Here is a 19,934-nt window from a genome sequence, read left to right as displayed (position 1 = left end):
AAAAAGATGGACGAATTGCACAGTGTCACTGTATCAAAAGAGTTGGTTGACAACCAACCACTTCAGGGGGTAGCATATGGTTCAGAATCAGTGGAATCAAAAAAAGAAGTCCAAATATACTGAAGGCACTGGAGAATACCTAGGCTCCAGGAATTGACAAACTGAAATGTTTTAACAACCAGATGTGGTGCTGAAAGTGCTCATTCATCTATGTAAAAAAATTGGAAAACAATTACCTGGCCAACCAATGAATACAAGATCCATCTTTGTGCCCAATTCCAAAGAAAGATGATTCAACAGAATGTAGAAATTATGGAACAGTACCATTAATATTATAAACGCGCTGCCATTTAGTCAATGCTGACTCATAGGGATGCCCTGTGAGTTTCTGAAACTGTAGCTGCTTATGGGAGTAGAAATCCCAGTCTTTCTCCTGCGGAGGTGTTGATGGTTTTGAACCACCAACCATGTGGATCACAGTCCAGTGCATAACCACTATACCACTAGGGCTCCTAATAGTATTATACACATGTAAAATTTTGCAGAAGATCATTTAAAGTGGTTGCAACAGAATATAGGCAGGGAACTGCCAGAAATTCAAGCCAGATTCAGAAGAGGATGTGGAATCAAGGATGTCATTGTTCGATGTCAGATGAATCTCGGCTGAAAGCAGACATTATCAGAAAGATGTGTACTTGTGTTTCATTGCCTATGCATTCTGCTGTGTGGATCATAACAAATTATGATAAGAATGAGAGTATCAGAATACTTAATTGTGCTCATATATAATGAGTCAGGAAGATCAAAGAATTACTTCCTTTGAATTAGGATTTTGGCAAAGACGATTATATGTATCATAGCCTGCCAGAAAAATAAACAAATCTGTCTTGGAGGAAGTACAACCAGAATGCTCATTTGAAGCAAGGATGGCAAGACTTGGTCTTGTGTATTTTGGACAGGTCATCAGGAGCGACCAGTTCCGAGAGAAGAACGTCATCCTTGTTAAAGTGAGGGTCCGGGAAAAGAGAAAGACCCTAGAGGGTCTGCAACAATGGGCTGCAGCCCCGTAAGAACTGTGAGGGTAGCTCAGGACGGGGCCGCATGCCCTTCTGTGGAACAAGTATTGTCATGAGGCAGACCCAGATGGAAAACCCTCACCACCAACAGCATAGCAATGTTGTCGTATAGCCACAATCAGAGTGCACTCCAAACGAACCTCCTTCTTTGAGCTCCTCGTGTGGCATATTCAGTACGTACCTAACTCCTAACCCAAAGGTTGTGGTTCCAACACATCCAGTGATGTTACAGAAGAAAGGTGTGGTAATCTTTCTTGAAGATCAGAGGCAAGAAAACCCTATGGCACCTATCTACTCTGGAACATACCATCTGGGTGTCACCAGTCAGAATGAACTCAACAGCAATGGGTTTTCTTTCTTTTTACTATCCTTTTGTAAATGTATCTTCCCCTAAATTGTAGCCTTTGGCACCTACTGAACTGCACTTGTGCACTATAGTTTTGTCTTTCTGAGGAAAGGGTATGAATGGAATCATACCCTACCCCATGCTAACTCTTTAGATGGACTTATGTCACATTAATATGCCTTTGACATTCATCCAAAGTAGTACATACATAAACCGTTTGCTGTTTTATTTTCTTGAGTAGTGTCTCATTGTATGCATTGTTTGTTGGCTTATTTACCCACCCACTGAAGAACATTTGGATTGTCTCAAGCTTTCGGATATGAGGACTGCTATAAATATTTGGTAATATGTGCCAGGGAAACCATCTTGGCTTGAAAATTTTAAGAAGGTCAATAAATATGGTAACAAAAACATGAATCCCATCCCAGCGGTTTGGTTCCCACTCTGCTGCATTTCGGGCCCTTTTCTCTGTGCGACGGAGCATTGGCCTTCAGAGCAAGCACCCTGAGTTTGAATCCCAGCTCAGCACAGCCTACTTTAGGGACGTGAGCAAAACATTTCATCCTTCTGACCTCCAATTTCCTCAAGTCTCCAGCAGTGTTCATAGAGGGCCTACTTACTGGGGGGCGGAATTAACGTATCTGAGATCAGTCTAAGCACAGGGCCTGAAACTCAGCAAGCCCCTCACTGAACACAGGACTTATGACCCGTAAGATAAGCCAGTCTGGAACCAGCATCCAGTCCTGAGGCCAACCTCTCACCCAGAAGTCACCTGACTCCTCCATGCCTGTTTCCCCCTCCATAATTGCAGACTTTATCAGTCTCTTAAGATTGTGGGTTAGACTGGGTTCTCTGAAGCAGCAAAACCAGGGCAGTTACATATGTCTACGTGGTAGTTACATAATCTGGTGTCAATTTGAGAGGATTATGTGTGAAGGGGTGGAGTCTGGCCTGTCAATCAAGATATAACCAATGAGGCCTCTGTGTGGACATGGCCTTCTCCTGAGAATTCTGGGAACTCCTATACTTTGGGATGTGGAAGACACTTCTCTCTCTCTGTTCACTCCCTGAGAGACACTCTACTGACAAGACACATGGTGCTATGCTCTGGGAGCTGGAGAACCACACGGACCTACCCTGATTCAACCAGAACTCTGGAGCCAGAGAAGCCACATAGAGACCCCTGCCAGTGCTGAGATGCTTCCAACGCCATTGGATCCACAAAACTTCCAACCCACTGGCCTGTGAGCCTCCTGCATTCAGCACATGTTTCCTGAGTCTGAAGAGGACTCTATAGATTGGTATCAGACATATGGGCTAATATTGGACTTATGGACTTGATCTGGACTGGGCTGGGATGTTTTCTCAACATTCAATTGCTCTTTTATATAAACCTCTTTCTTATTCACATATGAGTCTTCATGAATTTGTTTCTCTAGTCTACCCAGATTAACACCTTTATCAGGGAAGGAATTTCCATCAAGGTGGCCCACATAGCCACAGGTGCAGGTAACCCAGCCCAACTCGCTTCTGTGGGTCAGATGCTGGGCCCAAGCCTCTCCCCGGCTCACGTGGCAGCCAGGCTGCAGAGCCAAGAAGCAGGACACAGATCACAGATGGGTAAGGTCAGGTGGCAAAGCTGACGGTGGCAACAGCAGTGCCATCAACTTCAAGGCCTGTGGGCCGCAGGCAGGGGCAGGCAGCCCATGCAGTGAGATGAGGTGAGGGAGGTGGCCACACATGCAGCCTACCTCTGCAGGGAGAGGGACCTCCGCCCCTTGTGGTGTTCACTTGTACCAGTACCAAGTAGGCCACGCCCCCAAGGAGGCATTATGAGCATGTGACTCTGGGCCGGCTCTCCCCTGACTCCCCCCACTGCCACACTGCCACATCAAGGCAGGTTGACACAAACCTACCTATCACGTTGTAATAAAGGATAGAAGTAGCTGATCAGCTAAACTGCTTCAAAGAGTAGTTGGAAAAAGTAGATCTGGATAAAAGTAAAACTTAACCCACTGCCATCAAGTCAATTTATTAGGTAGCCAAGACAGGGACAGGGGTTTTCCCCCACCCACCTCCCATGCCTGTATGGGCCTCTTGGAGAAGGTTGGGAGAGAATCAGGCAAACATTAACCACCCATGAAGACTTTAACTAAGCAGAGCCCAAACTAGGCCCAGGCTCATGACCCCACCCACGTGGGCTTAATTCAGTCAATTGAGTCAACCAATACCTTCAACCACACCTCCCAGCCAGGGTTTAAAAGACCCTGTAAACAGCCATCCCGTCTCCCCTTGGACCCTGCTCCTATGCTCGCTTGGGCGGCGGCGCTCGCTTTCGGGCCTCAGTTCCCCACGTGTGGGGCGTGCAGTCCCCAGGTTGCCCATGTTCCATGGTGAGCCACAGTGGGGCTTGTGCACAGCTGGGCGCGCTTCCCTGAAATAGCGTGTCCTCTTTTGAGACTGTAAAACCTGAAACTTCTCCCGCCCTTCACAAAACCCGCTTGGATCGCAAACCAGGCTTCAGCGTGAATTCGTTCTCGTGCGCAGCCAAGAGCCAAGGTATGACCCTCCAGAGAAACCTCACAAATTCAGACTCAGGGTGACCCTCGATAGGAATTCTGAGGCTGTACATCTTTATGGGAGGAGGTGGCCTCAGATATCGCCTCTTAATGGCTAGTGGAGTTGAACCCCAACCCTGCGGTTAGCAAGACAATGGTTTACCCCATGGCACTGCCAGGGCTCCCTGCTTTGTTGTTATTGGAAATCCATGAATGATGCAGCCAGGGTGGGTGCTTTTGGAAGTTAAATGGCATTGTGCCAGGGGGTGCAGGAAGTCACCAGGGAACCGTGGCCCACTATCCTGGCATGCCCACTTAAAGATTTAAAAAGAAAAACAGCGCAGAGGATGGCCCCATGTGCTGTCTGTCGTGGATGCCGGAGGGTCCCCAGAGCTCCAGTCCCTCTCCCCACATCCTGTCTAGATTCCAGAGAGGAACGAGACGGGCTGGGGGGGGCGCCTGGCCACAGGGCCTGTGCAGGCACTTGGTAGTCGGCACCCTGGCATCCTTGCTGTCCCGGCTGCTGCAAGCAGGCCGCTTTCCACCGGGCCCTTCATTAAACAAGAAACTCAGATGTTGGTAATTAGACTGCCGTCCCCAGCTGCCAAGCTGCTTTCGGTTCCAAAATGCCCTGTATACTGCTACTTGTGCGTTTGTTAACAATGTCCCCACAACAGGTCTGCAATTAGAGCCCATCTGTTGGGTTTCTCGGAGAGCATTGCCAAGTGTAGCTGGTGAACTTGGAGTCCTCATTTTGTCAATTCCTAACCAAAGAGGAAGCCCGGTGGTCCCTGAGCCAGTGCTTGGGACTGGGGTCTCCGAGAGACCTGTAATCAATGTTAATGCTGGGGGGCGGCAGGGGATAGAGTCTATGGACTTCCCTGAGGTGTCTGGGCTTACCACTTCCGTGAAAAGGGACCCCTGCTGTCCCCAGCCACCCCACCCATCTGTCTGGCCTGGAACAATGGCAGCATGTTTGAAACACCGATTTTAAATTGTGTTTTCCAGGATGGACGCTGTGACTGCATGCTTCTGAGAAGAGGTGCTAAGGAAGGACTCACTTGGTGCGGGAGACCTGGCCAGGTATGAGAGGGACAGAGGTTAGGGGGGAGAGCCTTCTCCTTGCTGCAGGAAGCTGAGAGTACGTCCGTGGTTTTCAGTGTGCGCTGTGCATCAGCATTGCTTGGTGAGCTTTCAAGCTGGGCTGAGTCAGTGGCCCCAGTCCAGAGCAGTTAGATCCAGATCCCTAAGGGTGCATCCTGGGCTTTGGGGATTTTTATTCTATTTATATTTTTTATTAAGAGATCATTTTATTGGGGGCTCTTACAACTCTTATAACAATCCATACATCAATTGTATCAAGCACATTTGTACGTATGTTGCCAGCATTATTTTCTAGACATTTACTTTCCATTGAGCCCTTGTTATCTGCTCCTCCTTTTCCCTTCCCTCCCCCACCCCCTCGTGACCCCTTGATAAATTATAAATTATTATTTTCATATCTTACACTATCTCCCTTCCCCTGTGGTTTCTGTGGTTCGTCTCCCTGGAAAGGGGTGTGTGTGGTGGAGTATGGTTCTGTGTTGATCATTGCGATTGGTTCCCCCTTCCTTCCATCCTCTCCCCACCTTCCCCCTACCCTTCTGGTATCGCTATTCCCACGCCTGTTCCTGGATTCCGTGTGACTGGAGCACTTATCTCTTATCTGTACCTGTGCACATTGTGTTAGTCTAGGTACTTTAAAGAAACAAATCCACAGAAACTCATGTATAAAAAAGAGTTTTATATAAAGGTTAAGTGTGCATCAAGAAAACATCCCAACCCAGTGCCGCCCAAGTCCACAAGTCCAACATTAACCCATATGTCCGACACCAATCCACAAAGTCCTCCTCCATCTCACAAAACACACACAGTGATGCCGACTGCAGGAGGAAAGCTAAATCAGTGAACTTATAAGCACCTCAGCGCTAGCGGGGGGGTCTCCACATGGCTGCTCCAGCACCCAGGGCTGCATCGGGGTAGGTCCATGTGGCTTCTCCTCGGGGATGTCTTGCAGGAAGTGAGCCTGGCAAGCTAAATTAGAGATTGGTTAAGGCAGCTGCACCCTGGTCCGACCATCAGAAAGCAAGAGCCCCGAGAACTAGAAAGACGAGGCTCACTGAGCCATTTATCTCTCTGCCCTTCAATTAACCCCACATGTATTTATTGGCCAGGTTGGCACAATAAACTAACTACCTCACATATGCTCTGGTCTATACTGCAGTGAAGGCAGTACTGGGGTTGTGATAGTGGGGGGGTGAAGAAGCCTCAAGGAACCAGGGGAACATTGTGTGTTTCTTCGGTGCTTTACTGTGCTCTGGTTGGCTCATCCCTTCCCTATGACTCCTCTGTGAGGGAATGTCCCATTATCTATAGATGGGCTTTGAAGATTTTTAAATGCTCCTGGGGGCTTCTAATGGGAAGGTGGAGAACCGCCAGTCTAATAGGAAAGAGAAGTCCTTGGATGGACTAAGTAAGAAGTTAGGAGGATAGATAGATATTATCCACAGAGGCCACCTGTGGGCCTCACAGTCCTACTCAACCTCCTACCCTGCTCTTCAGTTTCCTGGGAGGATAAGGGCTACTTTGTTTCCATGGGGTAATTGAGAAGGAAAGGATTGTATGAGATGTTCAGCTCCCAGCCCAGGGCGGGACCCATGATGAAGAATTTGTAATCTGGTCTGCAAGGCAGAGGAGTGGAAACAGCACCTTACTGCAAAGATGCTGAGAAGGAGTGGGTAACAAGAGCCTGGAAGCTTAGAGAAGGCTCTGGATGGACTAAGTGTTGGCAAAGCTCACCAGCCACTATGCTTGAGCCTCAGAGGAAGCAATTGCCTTGTGTTTAGAGACAAGTTATATCCCAAACTTACAAGTCCAGATTCTTGATAACATATAAGAAAAGACTTACTGATTAAAAAACAACACGAATGAACAAACCACTCAGGTCCCTAGTGACCACCTCACTCATTCTAGGGCAAGCCTTTTTTGAGGGCAGAATCACACAACCCTCTGCTTGGGTCAAGGCACAGAAAGACAGACCCATCTCAGTGGGGGCTGCAGGCTTGGCTGCCAATAACAGAATCCAGCATGGATAGCCACTGACAGTGGACCAGAGGCCCCTTCTGCTGGTGACTGGCAAGGCTACTCCCTTCTAGTCCCCAGCACTCACGTCACCTTTGACAAGAAGGGGAGAAGAGGCAGGAGGCAAGAGGCAATTTGGCCTAGATTTTTTTATCCAAAAGACACTAAGAGGGGGGAAAAAAAACAAACAGAGCTGGGCTTATCTTTGTTTACTGAGCCAAGTTTGCTGCCTTGAATGGAATTTGTCTAGAAGGCCAAGTTTAATTGAGTTGTAAAGAATGAATGGGCTGCTTGCATACATCTGAGATCAAGGCCTAGGAAGCATGCTGTTCTAGACAGGGGCTCTGTTATTCCCACCAAACGACTGGGTAGGGCTATGCCAAGGTGAGGTGTTTATGGTCCACAGAGGCTGGATAAAACCAAAAATTCCCTGCCACTGAGTCGGTGCTGATTCATAGTGACCCTGGGAGTAAAGGCCTGGGTAGAACTGCCCCAGTGGGTTTCTGTGGCTGTAACTGTTGGAGAATGGAAAGCCCAGTCCTTCTCCTGAAAAGTGGGCTGGTCATTTCACCTGCTGAACTTGCAGTTAGCAGCCCAACTCGTGACCGCTAAGCCACCAGGGTGCCCCGGGGGCTAGATCACTTGGTCATAATATACATAAACTACAGGGCACCAATGTGTGGGGGGACCATGCAAATAAGGTGTATGGAACGCTAACATGGGGACTGGCCAGTTTGCCTTCTCACTGTGCTTAAAATGAACCATCTCAAAAGCAGAAAAGGCCGTTGCCACGATCAGGCAACATCACAAAGAAGAGCAAGGAGTGGAGTGTATCCTCTGGGCCCTGAGCTCTGTGCACTGAACCTCTTCAAGCCAGGAGACATGAAGGATGGCGACCCCAGAGATGGAGAGTCACATGTGAAGAAGGCACAGCAGCAGAGCATGAGACAGAACAGTGGGCCCCCAACCCATGCGGCAAAAAACTTGCTTGTCTTTAAGCAGGAAGCTTGCTTTCAGATATAGCTGCCTCCGGGCATTTGTCTGGAGAGCTAGTCTGCTCACCCAGGGAGGTAGAATAGAACATCTTTGGGCTAAGGCTTATTGGGGAGTGGCGTGCCTTTTGAACATTTATTGGCAGGGCTGAAAAAGTTGTAACATGACTGGAATAGAGCAGAGGGCAAACAAACTTGTGGCTGAAAGGCTGATGATAAGAGAGGTGAACCTGAGGGTACAGCTGAGAAGAGGCATTTCTGATCCTGAATTGTAACCCACCAACTTCCCTAATAAGCCCAATCTTTGTGGGCAGGTGTGAGTTCTGTGTAACCATTACAATGAACTATCTAGCCCAGAAGTGGAGAGTGCTGTGGGATGGATGGATGATTGGTCTCAGATTTGGTAAAGAAGGTTGGAGGTGAAAGCACGCCCAACCTCTGCCTCATAGGAATCAGCCTGGCTTTGATTCCCATCCTGATCCTGAAGTTGGAGGAGGGCAGACATCACCCCCACACCTTCCTTACCAAGCACACACCTGCTACCTATGCCACTGGGCTTTCGATGGAGATGGGAAGGAGGACTCTGACTATGAGCTCTTAGACTGAAGACACGGGGGAAGCCCTCTTCATGGAGGTTGGCGCTGTAGCAAAAGGCAGAGAATTGGGAAGACCGGACAAGGCTATTTTGAACCAAAACAGTCCCTGCCATCTGGGACTTAGGCCTGGCCCCACTGCCACAGAGGGACAGCTCAAGTCCTCTGGAGCAAGGAGGACGGACGATGTCTTGATGGGGGGACCTGGGAAGGGCTCCGTGGAGAAGGTGCTGTCTGAGCTGAGACTTGAGCTGCCGTGAAAACGAAAAGGCTCGGTTTGCTTTCCCGCAGAAACACCAAGGATCGAGAGCTGCGGTGGTTCCATGACAAATCTGATCATGTGGTAAGGAGGCCTCTAGCTCAGCCACCCAACAGGAGGCAGCCCAGATGGCTAAGAACACCGACTACCTCACCCAAAACCTGGGGCTCCAGTCCCCACTCTGCTGTGTGACCTTAGGCAAATAGCTTCGCCTCTCTTAGCCCTTTCAGTGTCCACCTAAGTGAAAACAACAGCCAGGAGATCAAAGAACACATTGCATTGGGTAAATCTGCGGCAGGAGACCTCCACACAGGTATTGCCTCGAGGACCAAGGTGCGTCTAACCCGAGCCAGGGCTATTTTCCGTTGCCTCGTATACATGTGAAAGTTGGACATTGAATGAGGAAGACCAAAGAAGAATCAATGCCCCCGAGTGATGATGCTGGCGACGAATCTTGAAAGTACAGGGGCATGCCAAAAGAAGCAACACATCAGTCCTGGAAGAAGTGGGGCCAGAATGCTGTGAGAGAAAGGAAGCCCCTCCACAATATGGAGAGCGGCACGGTGGCTGCGACAGTGGGCTCGAGCATTGAAACCACCGTGAGGGCGGAGCAGGACCGGGCAGGGTTTTGTTCTGTAGAACGTGGGGTCCCTGGGAGTCAGAGCCAACTCGCTGGCACCTACCAAGAGCAACCTGTTTTTTAAAAAACAGTTCAAAACCAAGCAAAAATATAGTTCTACCAACTGATTATTCAGAGGTAGATCGTCCAAGATGCCCCTGGGTAGACTCGACCCTCTCGCCACCTAGTTATCAGCCAAGGATGGTAAGCATGTACCCCACCCAGGGACTCCTGATGTGTGAATGGGGATAACGAGAGGGGGTGCCGCTAGGGCACCCGGACCATGCGGGTCTGTCCTCCTTCCTCCCCAGAGCTTGCTCTTAGGCAGTTGTTGAAACATGGGGACTTCCTGGGTCACTCTGCAGAGCCCGCTTGTTGCCATGCTATGTTATGGCATGCTATGCTGCTTGCAGCTGATGGAGCTGTGCTCGTAGCTGGTGGCTGTGGGGACCCCAGGAAGGGACAGAGTGCCTGTGCATTTGGGAGCAGGAAAGATGGGGTTGACCAAGGTGAATGAGTAACTCCAGGCCCTTTCTCTAGCTGGGAAGGGCACTGCATGGAGGCAAAAATGGTATATTCGAAGACAGATAGAAGGGAGCGTGGCACATTGGAGCTAGTGGGGCTGTGGCAGTTACATAATCTCTTGTCAACTTGAATGAGGAGGTGTAGTCTAGCATGTCAATCGGGTCACAGCCAATCATGCCTCTGTGTGGGTATGGCCTTCTGAGGATTCTGGGAATCTTGTCTTCCTCCCTGGAGGTGGAACACACTCTCTCTGTGTTACACATTCTTGCTGATAAGCCATATGGAGTTATGCTGATGGCAGCCAGAGCCCTGGAGCTAGAGAAGCCACTTGGAGAGTCATGCCAGTGCAGAGATGCTTCCATTACCACTGGATCCACAAGACTTTCCACCCACTGGCCTGTGATCTTCCTGCATTCGGCAACAGTGCATGTGTTGTGTGAGTCCGGAGAGGAATTTATAGACTGGTATGAGACATATGGGCGAATATCGGACTTATGGACTTGATCTGAACTGGGTTAGGATGCTTTATTGATGCATAATTCATGATGCAAAGTTCTCTCTTACATTTATATGAGTATCTCTGGATTTGTTTCTGTAGTCAACCCAGACTAACGCAGAGGCCAACGAATAGAAAGCTGGGCCGAGTGGCTGGAGAAGTTGCCAGGATGGCATGTCAGGTGCTAGGCACTCTGCTGAGCCTACTGGATGCTCCAGGGCCACCCAACAACCCTGGGTTGTCAGCCTGCCACCTTCCTTCCCAGAATGTGGGTGGAGAGACAGAGAAGAGACGTAGGCTTTCCCCCAGACCACAACGGCATGCTCTTGAATTACCTGGGGATCTCGGGCCAGCGCCACCCTGTGCTCCCCAGCATTTTCCGCCGGTGGAAGGTCTTTCTTCTGAGGTGTTGCTGGGTGGACTCGACGGCCACCCTTGTGGCCAGTCGTTGAGCACGTAAGCACATGCACCTCTTGGGGACTCCAAGGCTGAATTCCAGCCTGTGTACCCTTTCTAACCACTCTACTCTCCTGCCCCAGACCCAGGCCTTTTAGGGAAGGTGTTGGCCATCATCCTAAAAGTGAAGCAAGTGCGTAACTTCATCAGCATCATGTGACAAGCCCCCTGTGGCTGCTAGTGGAGATGAAGTTCCAGAAAGCCAGCAGAGAATCCCTGGAGCCACTGCAGGGTCCCCTGGAGCTCTTCAGGCCAGAGTGTGAGCTCCTGGGACAGTGGGAGTGGAGTAGGGGGCTGGGGGTGGGGGTTGTTGAGAGACAGGTACACGTTAAGAGGTGTTAGCTGGTCTTACTTTTGCATGGACCCTAATTTTATCTGAAGGTCAAAGAGTTAGCTCTGCCTGGCTCAGCACTGGGGAAGGGGGAGAGCCCCCCCGGACGGGCCCCTCCAGAGACCTGGCTGTCACATTCCACTGGCTCGCCTGTCAGGGTGAGGGCCGTGAGCCCTGGCCCTGGCAACTGGGGGTTTCAGGAGCTGGCAGACCCCAGGGGACACCCGTTCAGATGAATTCCCCCAAACAGACAGCCTACCCAAGGGGCAGAAATCCCTCTTCAGACCCAAAAACCCTGGAGACCATCAGCAAAGCCAGCTCAAGGGCTTTGGAGCTGCGCTCAGGCACAGCCTGGCCTGCAGCCCCACCCACCACCGCCTGGGCGTCTGGGCAAAGGGAATCAAAGGCAGTTTCAAAGGCCATGCTCACAAAGGCAGGCAGTTTACCCATGGTCCGGGCTGCTTTGAACCAAGGCCTCCCTTCCAACTAGTATTTACCTCCAGCACATCTACCGCCTGGGCGCCCTGCAGCTGGAGAGGGCCAGGTTCCCAGGACATCCGCACACCCAGAAAAGCATCCCACCTGCCCTGGAGATCCAGACCTGGGGCTGGACTCTAGTCTGCAGGCAAATGGGCATTACTGCTGGCCTCAAATTTGCGAAGTGGGTGAGAGGGCCCACACTAGGCTATTTGCATTCTGCCTCGCCCGGTTTCCTGCAGCCTCAGAGAGTTAATCTCCACAGCCAAGATTAGTTTATTCGATTATCTCTGCTCCCTGTGGACTCTGCCCCGGAGCTCTCGGCCGCACATCCCCAGCCAGCCCCACCAACCTTTCACCAGCAGAAGATTCAATAGAATAATCTTTCTCCCCCTTCCTTTCATATGATTGGAAAATAAATTGAAAACGAATTTTAGCCGTTGCTTGTGTTTTAAATATGAGATAAAGGGCACCAGCAAGCTCAGTAGAGAGAGAGGGTCAGGGAGGGGTAGAAGCACGACTGTCATACAAGCAGGAGGCTTTTGAGCAAACATGTCAGGTCCCCAGAAAGAAATCTTTGTGTAATGAGGCTGTTAACTGTTGTCTTTACCTGCTGACTGTGATTTAGTTACCAGAGAGCTAGACCATTGCCACCCAAACCTCAAGTCATTGAACAAAATTAAAATGTCCCCTCCGACATCTGAAGGTTCTAGGTAGCCCTAATAATTCTGCTCACCTGCTAAGGTGGAGGTTCGAACCCACCCAGCTGTACGATGGAGGATAAGGCTCGCAACCTGCTTCGGTTAAGACTGTAGCCATTAAACACCACGGAACACAGTTCTACTCGGTAGCACAAGGGGTCGCCGTGAGTCAAACAACCACTACCAACAACACTGTAATGTAAACCACTGGTCCAACAACCCACTGTGCTGCAGGTTGAAAAGTTAAAGATTCCAGTGCCTGAGTTTCATAACCCAGAGGAGATCCGATTTCATTGGTTGGGGGTGTGGCCTGGGCATAGGGAAGTTTTAAAAGCTGTCCAGGTGACTCTAATGTACAGTCAAGCTTGGAAACTATGATCCCTGACCCCTGTCTATTGATAGAGAAGGAGAGTCCCAAGGGGTCATCCCCTCCTGGACCCTCCAGGAAGCAGGGCACTCCTAAGCATAATGGTAGAAACTTCCTTGCACTTGGCTCGACCCTGTCCGTTTTGTTTTGTTTAGGTTTGCCCCCAGTGGCATGTGTACTTGCCAAGCACCAGGTGTCTTTGCGGGGGAGCCCTCAGCAGACAGGGACCTGGAGTGTTTGCCATGCAGCATTCATCCATGTACTTACACGGCGCCCTCGCTCAGCATGTGTCATCTCTGTCACCAGAAGTGATTTCCTGGGTCAGAAAAATGACTCGAAAACTTGACCCTTGAAGATGCCACTTTCCTATTTGCTTATTCTGGTTCAAGATGCGATGTCAAATGCTGCCCTGTTAGCAGTTCCTTTTCACACTCAGTTTGCTCGGGTTGATAAGGACAGTGATTCCCGAAGGTGGGAAGCTGAGAGTGACGGTGGTGACAAGGGTGGGCTGGGCGGCGGTCGGGGTGAGACTGGGATGAGGCTCTGCCAGCCCTCTGCTATTTCTCTCCAAACACTCAGAGTAGCATTTGGGATGCAGGGGTCTTTAGTTGGCCAAATAAGATATTTCTGGCACCTGCACACAATGCAGTTACTGGTTTACGCAGCCCTCGACATCATATATTTTTAAATGCGCCGACAGTAACCTTTTAATTATTATTCAGTAGAGCACCAGCTCACAGACTCCCTTTCTAAAGCTCTCACAGTTGCCCGATAGGGACGGACTCCCCAGCCCATCTGCACGTCCTCATCCAATCAGGCCTGTGCTAACTTGCCTCCTGATTGCATTAGCCCAGCATTACAGTAGGCGGCGGGAAGTGTAGGGTTCGAACTCAGATATTTTCAGTGAAGAATCCTGTCTTAAAATTAGATTATTAGAACATCTGGACAAAAAGACACACCTGCCTCAATGTCAGATCGATAGCCGGGTACTAGTGACGCATCGGAAAGCTCAGATGCGTTCAACTTTCATTGAATGACCTGCTTGTGTGCTCTCTAGGTTACTGTGGGATTGCGAACTTTCAGCGGGGCTGCATGAGGGCTAGTATTAGGACAGCATATTTCCCTGAAGAAATAACCATCATGAATACAATTTTAAAGCGCAAGAAAACAAGAATGTGTGTAGGTATGGTTCCTATTCCACTGAAAGGAACAAAGACTCCCTAAACTGGGGGTTCTTGGATCCTCCTTAGTCAAAATCACCCTAAGAGATTTCTCATGGTTTGAGGTCATTCATTCTTCCAGAGGGCCTTGGCTGTTTCTTTCAGGGACCTTGCAAAATACTCATATACTCAAGCTCTGCCTTGCTGAGACCTAAGGAGGCATTCTCAATTGTGGGATATTTTATGATAAGCCCATCACCCATTTGGAATCTATGACATTTCACCTCTGGCATGTAGGTTTCCTTTTGTTCAAACGGTTGAAGCAAATCATCTCTTTTTGGGGTACATTTCCAATGTTTGACGGAGGAATCTACTGAAACCCAGCTCCATGAGGACTGGGGGCTGACACCATCTAAAAGTCTAAGACAGCGGTTCTCAACCTGTGGGTCGTGACCTCTTTGGGGGTGGAACAACCCTTTCACAGGGGTTGCCTGATTCATAACAGTAGCAAAATTACAGTTATGATGTAGTCATGAAAATCATTTTATGGTTGGTGGCAGGGGGTCGGGGGTCACCACAACATGAGGAACTATATTAAAGGGTCAGGGCATGAGGAAGGTTAAGAACCACTGGTCTAAACCACTGTAGCCCTTTACCTACTGTCACATCTTGACATTCACAGGATAGAGAAGCCCTTTGTCATTGGATTCTCTGATGACAATTTTTCCAACCCAGCCCGTCCCCAGTGTCAAGGCTGGATATGGGACCTGGTGCCCAGAGGACATGAATTCTCCATTTAAAAATCTCTCTGCACAAGACTTCTTTAGAGTATTGAAAGGCAGAGATGTTACTTTAAGGACTCAGGTAAACCTGATGAGTCATGGCATTTTCAATCGCTTCCGGGGCATGTTGGTCATTGACTAAAGGAGACTGAAGAAGAATTGATGTGTTTGGATTGTGCTAGAGAAGACTATTAAAAGGACCATGGCCTGCTAACAGGACAAACACATCTCTGGAAAGACCTAAGGCCAGAGTGCTCCTTAGAGGCAAGGATGGTAAAACTCATGCTTACATATTTTGGACATATTGTCCCCTGGAGAAGGGCATCATGCTTCGTAAAGTGGGTGGGGGGGCAGTGAAAAAGAGGAAGGCCTTCAATGAGAGGGGTTGACGCTGTGGCTGTAAATGAGTTCAGGCATATTGTAAGGACAATTGTAAGGACAGCGCAGGACCTTGCGGTGCATTGTTTAGTTCTGTTGCGATAGGGTTGCTATGGGGTGGAACTGATTCGAGGGCAACTAATAGTAACTAAATATGAATGCCCTCAGCAGGTTATTCTGCATATCGCTACTAGTTCCCTTCGCATTGGCTCCAGCTCTCCATGAGCTTCTATACAACAAAGTGAATTGTGTCAGTTGACACCACGGAGGGCCTACCTCATTTTGACTTTACCAGACGAGATGTCCCGTTCCAGCAAGTGGTCTTTCCTGAGGACAGGTCCCAAGCCAGATGAAGCCTTGCCATTCTTTCTTCTTAGGAGCAAGCGGATTTCTATGAGGATTTGCTCGTTCTGTCCAAGGTACAGCCAAGATGCTGAGCCAACACCGCAGTTCAAATGCATGACTCCTCTTCGGGCTCCTTTTGCCATTATCCCAGGTGCTAGCTACTGGCTCCCCAAGATGTATCAGCTGGTCATTCATTTTCTAGAAGCAGATTTGGCTTCACTGAAAAGGTGAACTCAAATAGAGAAGCTGCCTGGGCGGAGCTCCACCTTCCCACTGGGTGCCTTCTCCCCACCCCCATCCATCACCCCTCTCTTCTGCCAAAGTCCAGAATATCAATAGCACTTGAAGCTTAGAAAGTTCAAGGGTCAATCTTCAAGATGCTTAAGGAGGGGAACTCCCTGGAGACTGGAAGTCGAACCACAGGCCTCCCTAGGCAGGCTGGTGTCCCTGGGTGGGTGACCATAAAGGCATGGCCAAGTAAATAGAGGCATCCCCACGTGAAATCGCCAGCGTCCCTCATGCTAATTATACAAACCAATTATGCTAATTAACTGGCACAAATGCTTAAATGGCTGTGAATCAGAATGAAGGGGGTTACCACTTAGCTACCACACAATTATCCTGGTAAAAATGGATCTCCAAACAAGATCGTGCCAAAATGTTTTATCCTGTTAAAGAGGGAGTGATCGCAGTGCTCAGGAAGGCTCAGCTGTGTTTCTTTATCCTTAGACTTCTAGCGAGGCAAAATAATAGGAAGGAAGGAAGGAAGGAAGGAAGGAAGGAAGGAAGGGAGGAAGGAAGGAAGGAAGCAAGCAAGCTGTAGCCTGCCGGCCTGACAGGGTGTTGTGGGTATTCTTCCCCCGCCCCCATCATCACTTCAGCTCTGTAATTAGAGACATTCAGTCACAATGAAGGTCACCCTGACTTTGGGAAGGAAACATGGCCTGAATGATGTGCTAATTAGGACCCATCTCTCTGAGAACTGTCTAAATGCTGAATGTATATGTTTTTAAGCAGGCTGCAGTGAAAATAGCTTGCACCCAGGTCTTGCTTTCGGTTTCGTGTTGATCAAGTGGCTCCCTCCTTGTTGGGATTCAATGGAGGGCATTAAAGTGTAAACCGGTTGGAAAAACAATGGACTTTAGGGAAATGAGTTGCTTCAACCACAACAAACAAGCCCTCAGTAAGCTTCTTAGAGAAATTGATGAAGGCGAATGATCTTGGAAGGCGAATGATCCCAGGCCCTCAAAGTCAGGGCCTGGGAGGGCTGGAGGGCTGGCCCACTGAAGAAAGCAGGATTAAATGGGACTTCAAACACGCCACCAAGAAATTTGGGGCATCTGAGAGCAGAGCCCAGCACAACCCTTTTCAGGGAGCTTACTCGGATCTGGGGTCCTAATCCCTTATGCAAATCTCCTCAGATTGAAGCTTGCTTAAGTGTTTTATTTCTTTGCATACAATTAACGTGGAAAGCTCTGAAATATTAAACTACTTCAAAGAACGTTTTTTTCCTAATCTAGAATCATAAGCATGCTCCGTTTAATCACCTTCCAATGGTTTCTAATGAAATCTCACTTTTCTGAGATTCCTGCAAATATTGCCAAACAGAACAAACCCCCCCACCCCCACCCCCCCACAGAAAGCACCTACCTTTCACAATTAGTGTCTTTTTGTTGTTTTTAAGGGTGATAAGCAAACCTCCTACTTTTATCTCCAATTGGAGCATGTTTCTCACATCCACCCTTTTGTTGGGGGTGGGGGTACTTCTGATAAATGAGTAGTGTTTCGGCTTTTAACTTTTTATTTTGGAAATAATTTCAAGTTTGCAGGAAAGTGCCAAAAAGACCAACAGTTCACTTACTGCGCACTTTTTACCCCATTTGTTTTCTCTTGTGCCTTCTCTCCTACTCGCTCGCTCCTCCTCTCTTCTCTCGTTCTCACACAAACCATTTGTCTCTAAGCCACTTGAGGGACGTTGCTTATCTCGCGGTGCATAGCTTGGGCTACTTCCCTGGGGATTCCCAAGCCCCTGGATGCTCCCTCACATAGCCATGGGATCATTATCAACTTGAGCACATGAATCTTGATGCAACCAATTTTATCTATCAGCGGACCTAACACTGCCCTTCATCACACTTTCCTCCCGTTAGCTGGAACAGTAGTTTCACAACTCTAAACCCAGACTCACAGCCACCCAGTAGATCCTGGCTCATAGGGACCCTCTAGGACAGAGCAGCACTGCCCCTGTGGTTTCTGAGACGTGAATCTTTATGGGAGTGCACAGTCTCATCCTCCTCCCTGCCCCCTGCTCTCGTGGCTGGTGGTTTCCATCTGAGGACCTTGTGATTAGCAGCCCTACCCACGATGCAACAATGATTTTAGAATTATGTAAAAACATTTGGATGAGACTCTGCAGAAATATATTCAGTAGATATTGAATAAGTAATTTATATATGTTACACACATTCATGTTGCACATAATCTGTGTTACATACATATGACATATATAGAGAGAGTAAATTACCACAGCTTTGTTTATAAACACTCAAAGGTCAAGTTTGACCACCTGTTGTCATTCATGTATGTGGACTTCAAGAATCAGAGAATGTACTTTATTGACCACCATGTGCCAGGCATGGTGCTAGGTGATTGATCAGTAGGATCCCAGAGACCATCTGTTCTACTGAACTCTTCTCCCTCTCCCAACTCCCAGTTGAGGGGAGAGCCTTAAGAAAGGCATCGGATCCTTTTCTTCGCCTCTCTGGAAACCTCAGCGTTTACATGCCAGCTCTCTGCTTTACCAGGGAGGGCCCTGGCCCTGCTGGATGTGCACTTGTGTGTGGAGCACTGAGGCAGCCTGCCCTTGGTTTTGTCTCCACTTGCAGGGTTACTGCTTCTCCCCACCCTGGTAAGCTGGCTCCCCACAAACCTGGGCCTCCCAAGCGGTCTCTAAAAACCTTCAAAATGCCTTGATTTCAATGTAAAATGGTGACGGTAATTTCTTTATTGTGCGTGGACACGTGACAGATTCTGACTGTGCTTTTGACTGTGATCAACTTACTCAGTGCCTCTGAGCTCCTTCTGTAGCGGCATGCTGGGAGATTCTGATCTAGTCATCAACATAACTGACCCCCATTCTTGGAGAAAGCCTAGCGAATAGTGGACATTTCTGTGAAGCTGGAAATATGTTCTGGTTGTTCTCATCGATAGAGCAGCCACTAGCTGAATGGGACTATTGAGTACCTGAAATCTGGTGCCCGTGACTGGTGCTGAGCTTTTGGTGATATCTCACTTTAATTAGAAAGTCCTGGTGGCACGGCAGGTGAGGCATTGGGCTATTTAATTAATCAAGCAACTGCCTCCTTTGCCAAGAGAGCCGAACAGGTGGATGGCGCCTGCCTACCATCACTGACTGCTTTCACCCACAGTTCGGTAAAATGGAAAACTGCAGAAGAGAATTCCAAATGCTCATGGAATTCTGACTTTCTGGAGCCATGGAGACTGGGTAAACCACGGAAACCATTGCCTTGAAGTAACCTTTAAACCTAAAACCAAAACTATCCCCTGAGGGGGTCCTTTAAACTAAATGATAGGTTAGCTTGATTCCAAAGAATGTCTGTCTTGGGCATTGAGCTCTTCTATGATCTGTCTGTAAGGATTGAATGGACAGAGAGGATGGGAGCCCGAAGGAGGCAGGGAGCTTACGTTTACAGTGAAGGATTCGTTTCTAGCAGGAGGGTCAGAAGGGTTCACCGTTTACTGACGGGAAAGATACAAGGTAGAAGTGAAAGAGAAGAGTCAAAGATGACTACAAAATTGTAGATACCAACTCCTAGAAGGGTCGACCTAGCATTTCAGGGCAGCTGCGGGAGAGAGTTTGGGTGAGAAGAGGAGATGAGTGGACGGAAGTTTGAAACATTATGAACCCCAGTCAGCCCATCCAAGTGACTGTAGAGTGCAGTCTTTCCCCAAGACTTTGATGTTTAAGGAGAATAAAGATGGGTCTCATTTGTCAGAGAGTTTCCTTGGTGGCTGCAGGGCGACTTGGAGGTCCACGTGAACGGTAGGAGATGTTCCCTTTCTGCCTGGGGATGTGACCCTGCATTCAAGCAGTGGCTTGGGGAGAATGTGGCCGAGATGTCAGCCCCACCTGGCCCCTCCTCGGGGACATCTTTGGTTGGGGTTGCCATCTGTTCAGATGACCCATGGCACCTCCATGCTCACCACAGCCAAACATCACCAACACCTGCACCCCCTTTCCCACCATTGGGACACTTGGGTCACTGCGTAGCCCAAGTCCCTTCCCATGTGGGGGCTTCATCTCCCTGGCCAACAATCTGCTGTTGTGATCCA

The sequence above is a fragment of the Echinops telfairi genome, unplaced genomic scaffold, assembly GCF_000313985.2.
Source record: "Echinops telfairi isolate 266 unplaced genomic scaffold, ASM31398v2 ScPeMD7_2291;HRSCAF=2852, whole genome shotgun sequence".
Taxonomy (NCBI): Eukaryota; Metazoa; Chordata; class Mammalia; order Afrosoricida; family Tenrecidae; genus Echinops; species Echinops telfairi.
The sequence above is the reverse complement of the archived record's forward strand: the minus strand, read 5'-3'. Positions refer to the sequence as shown.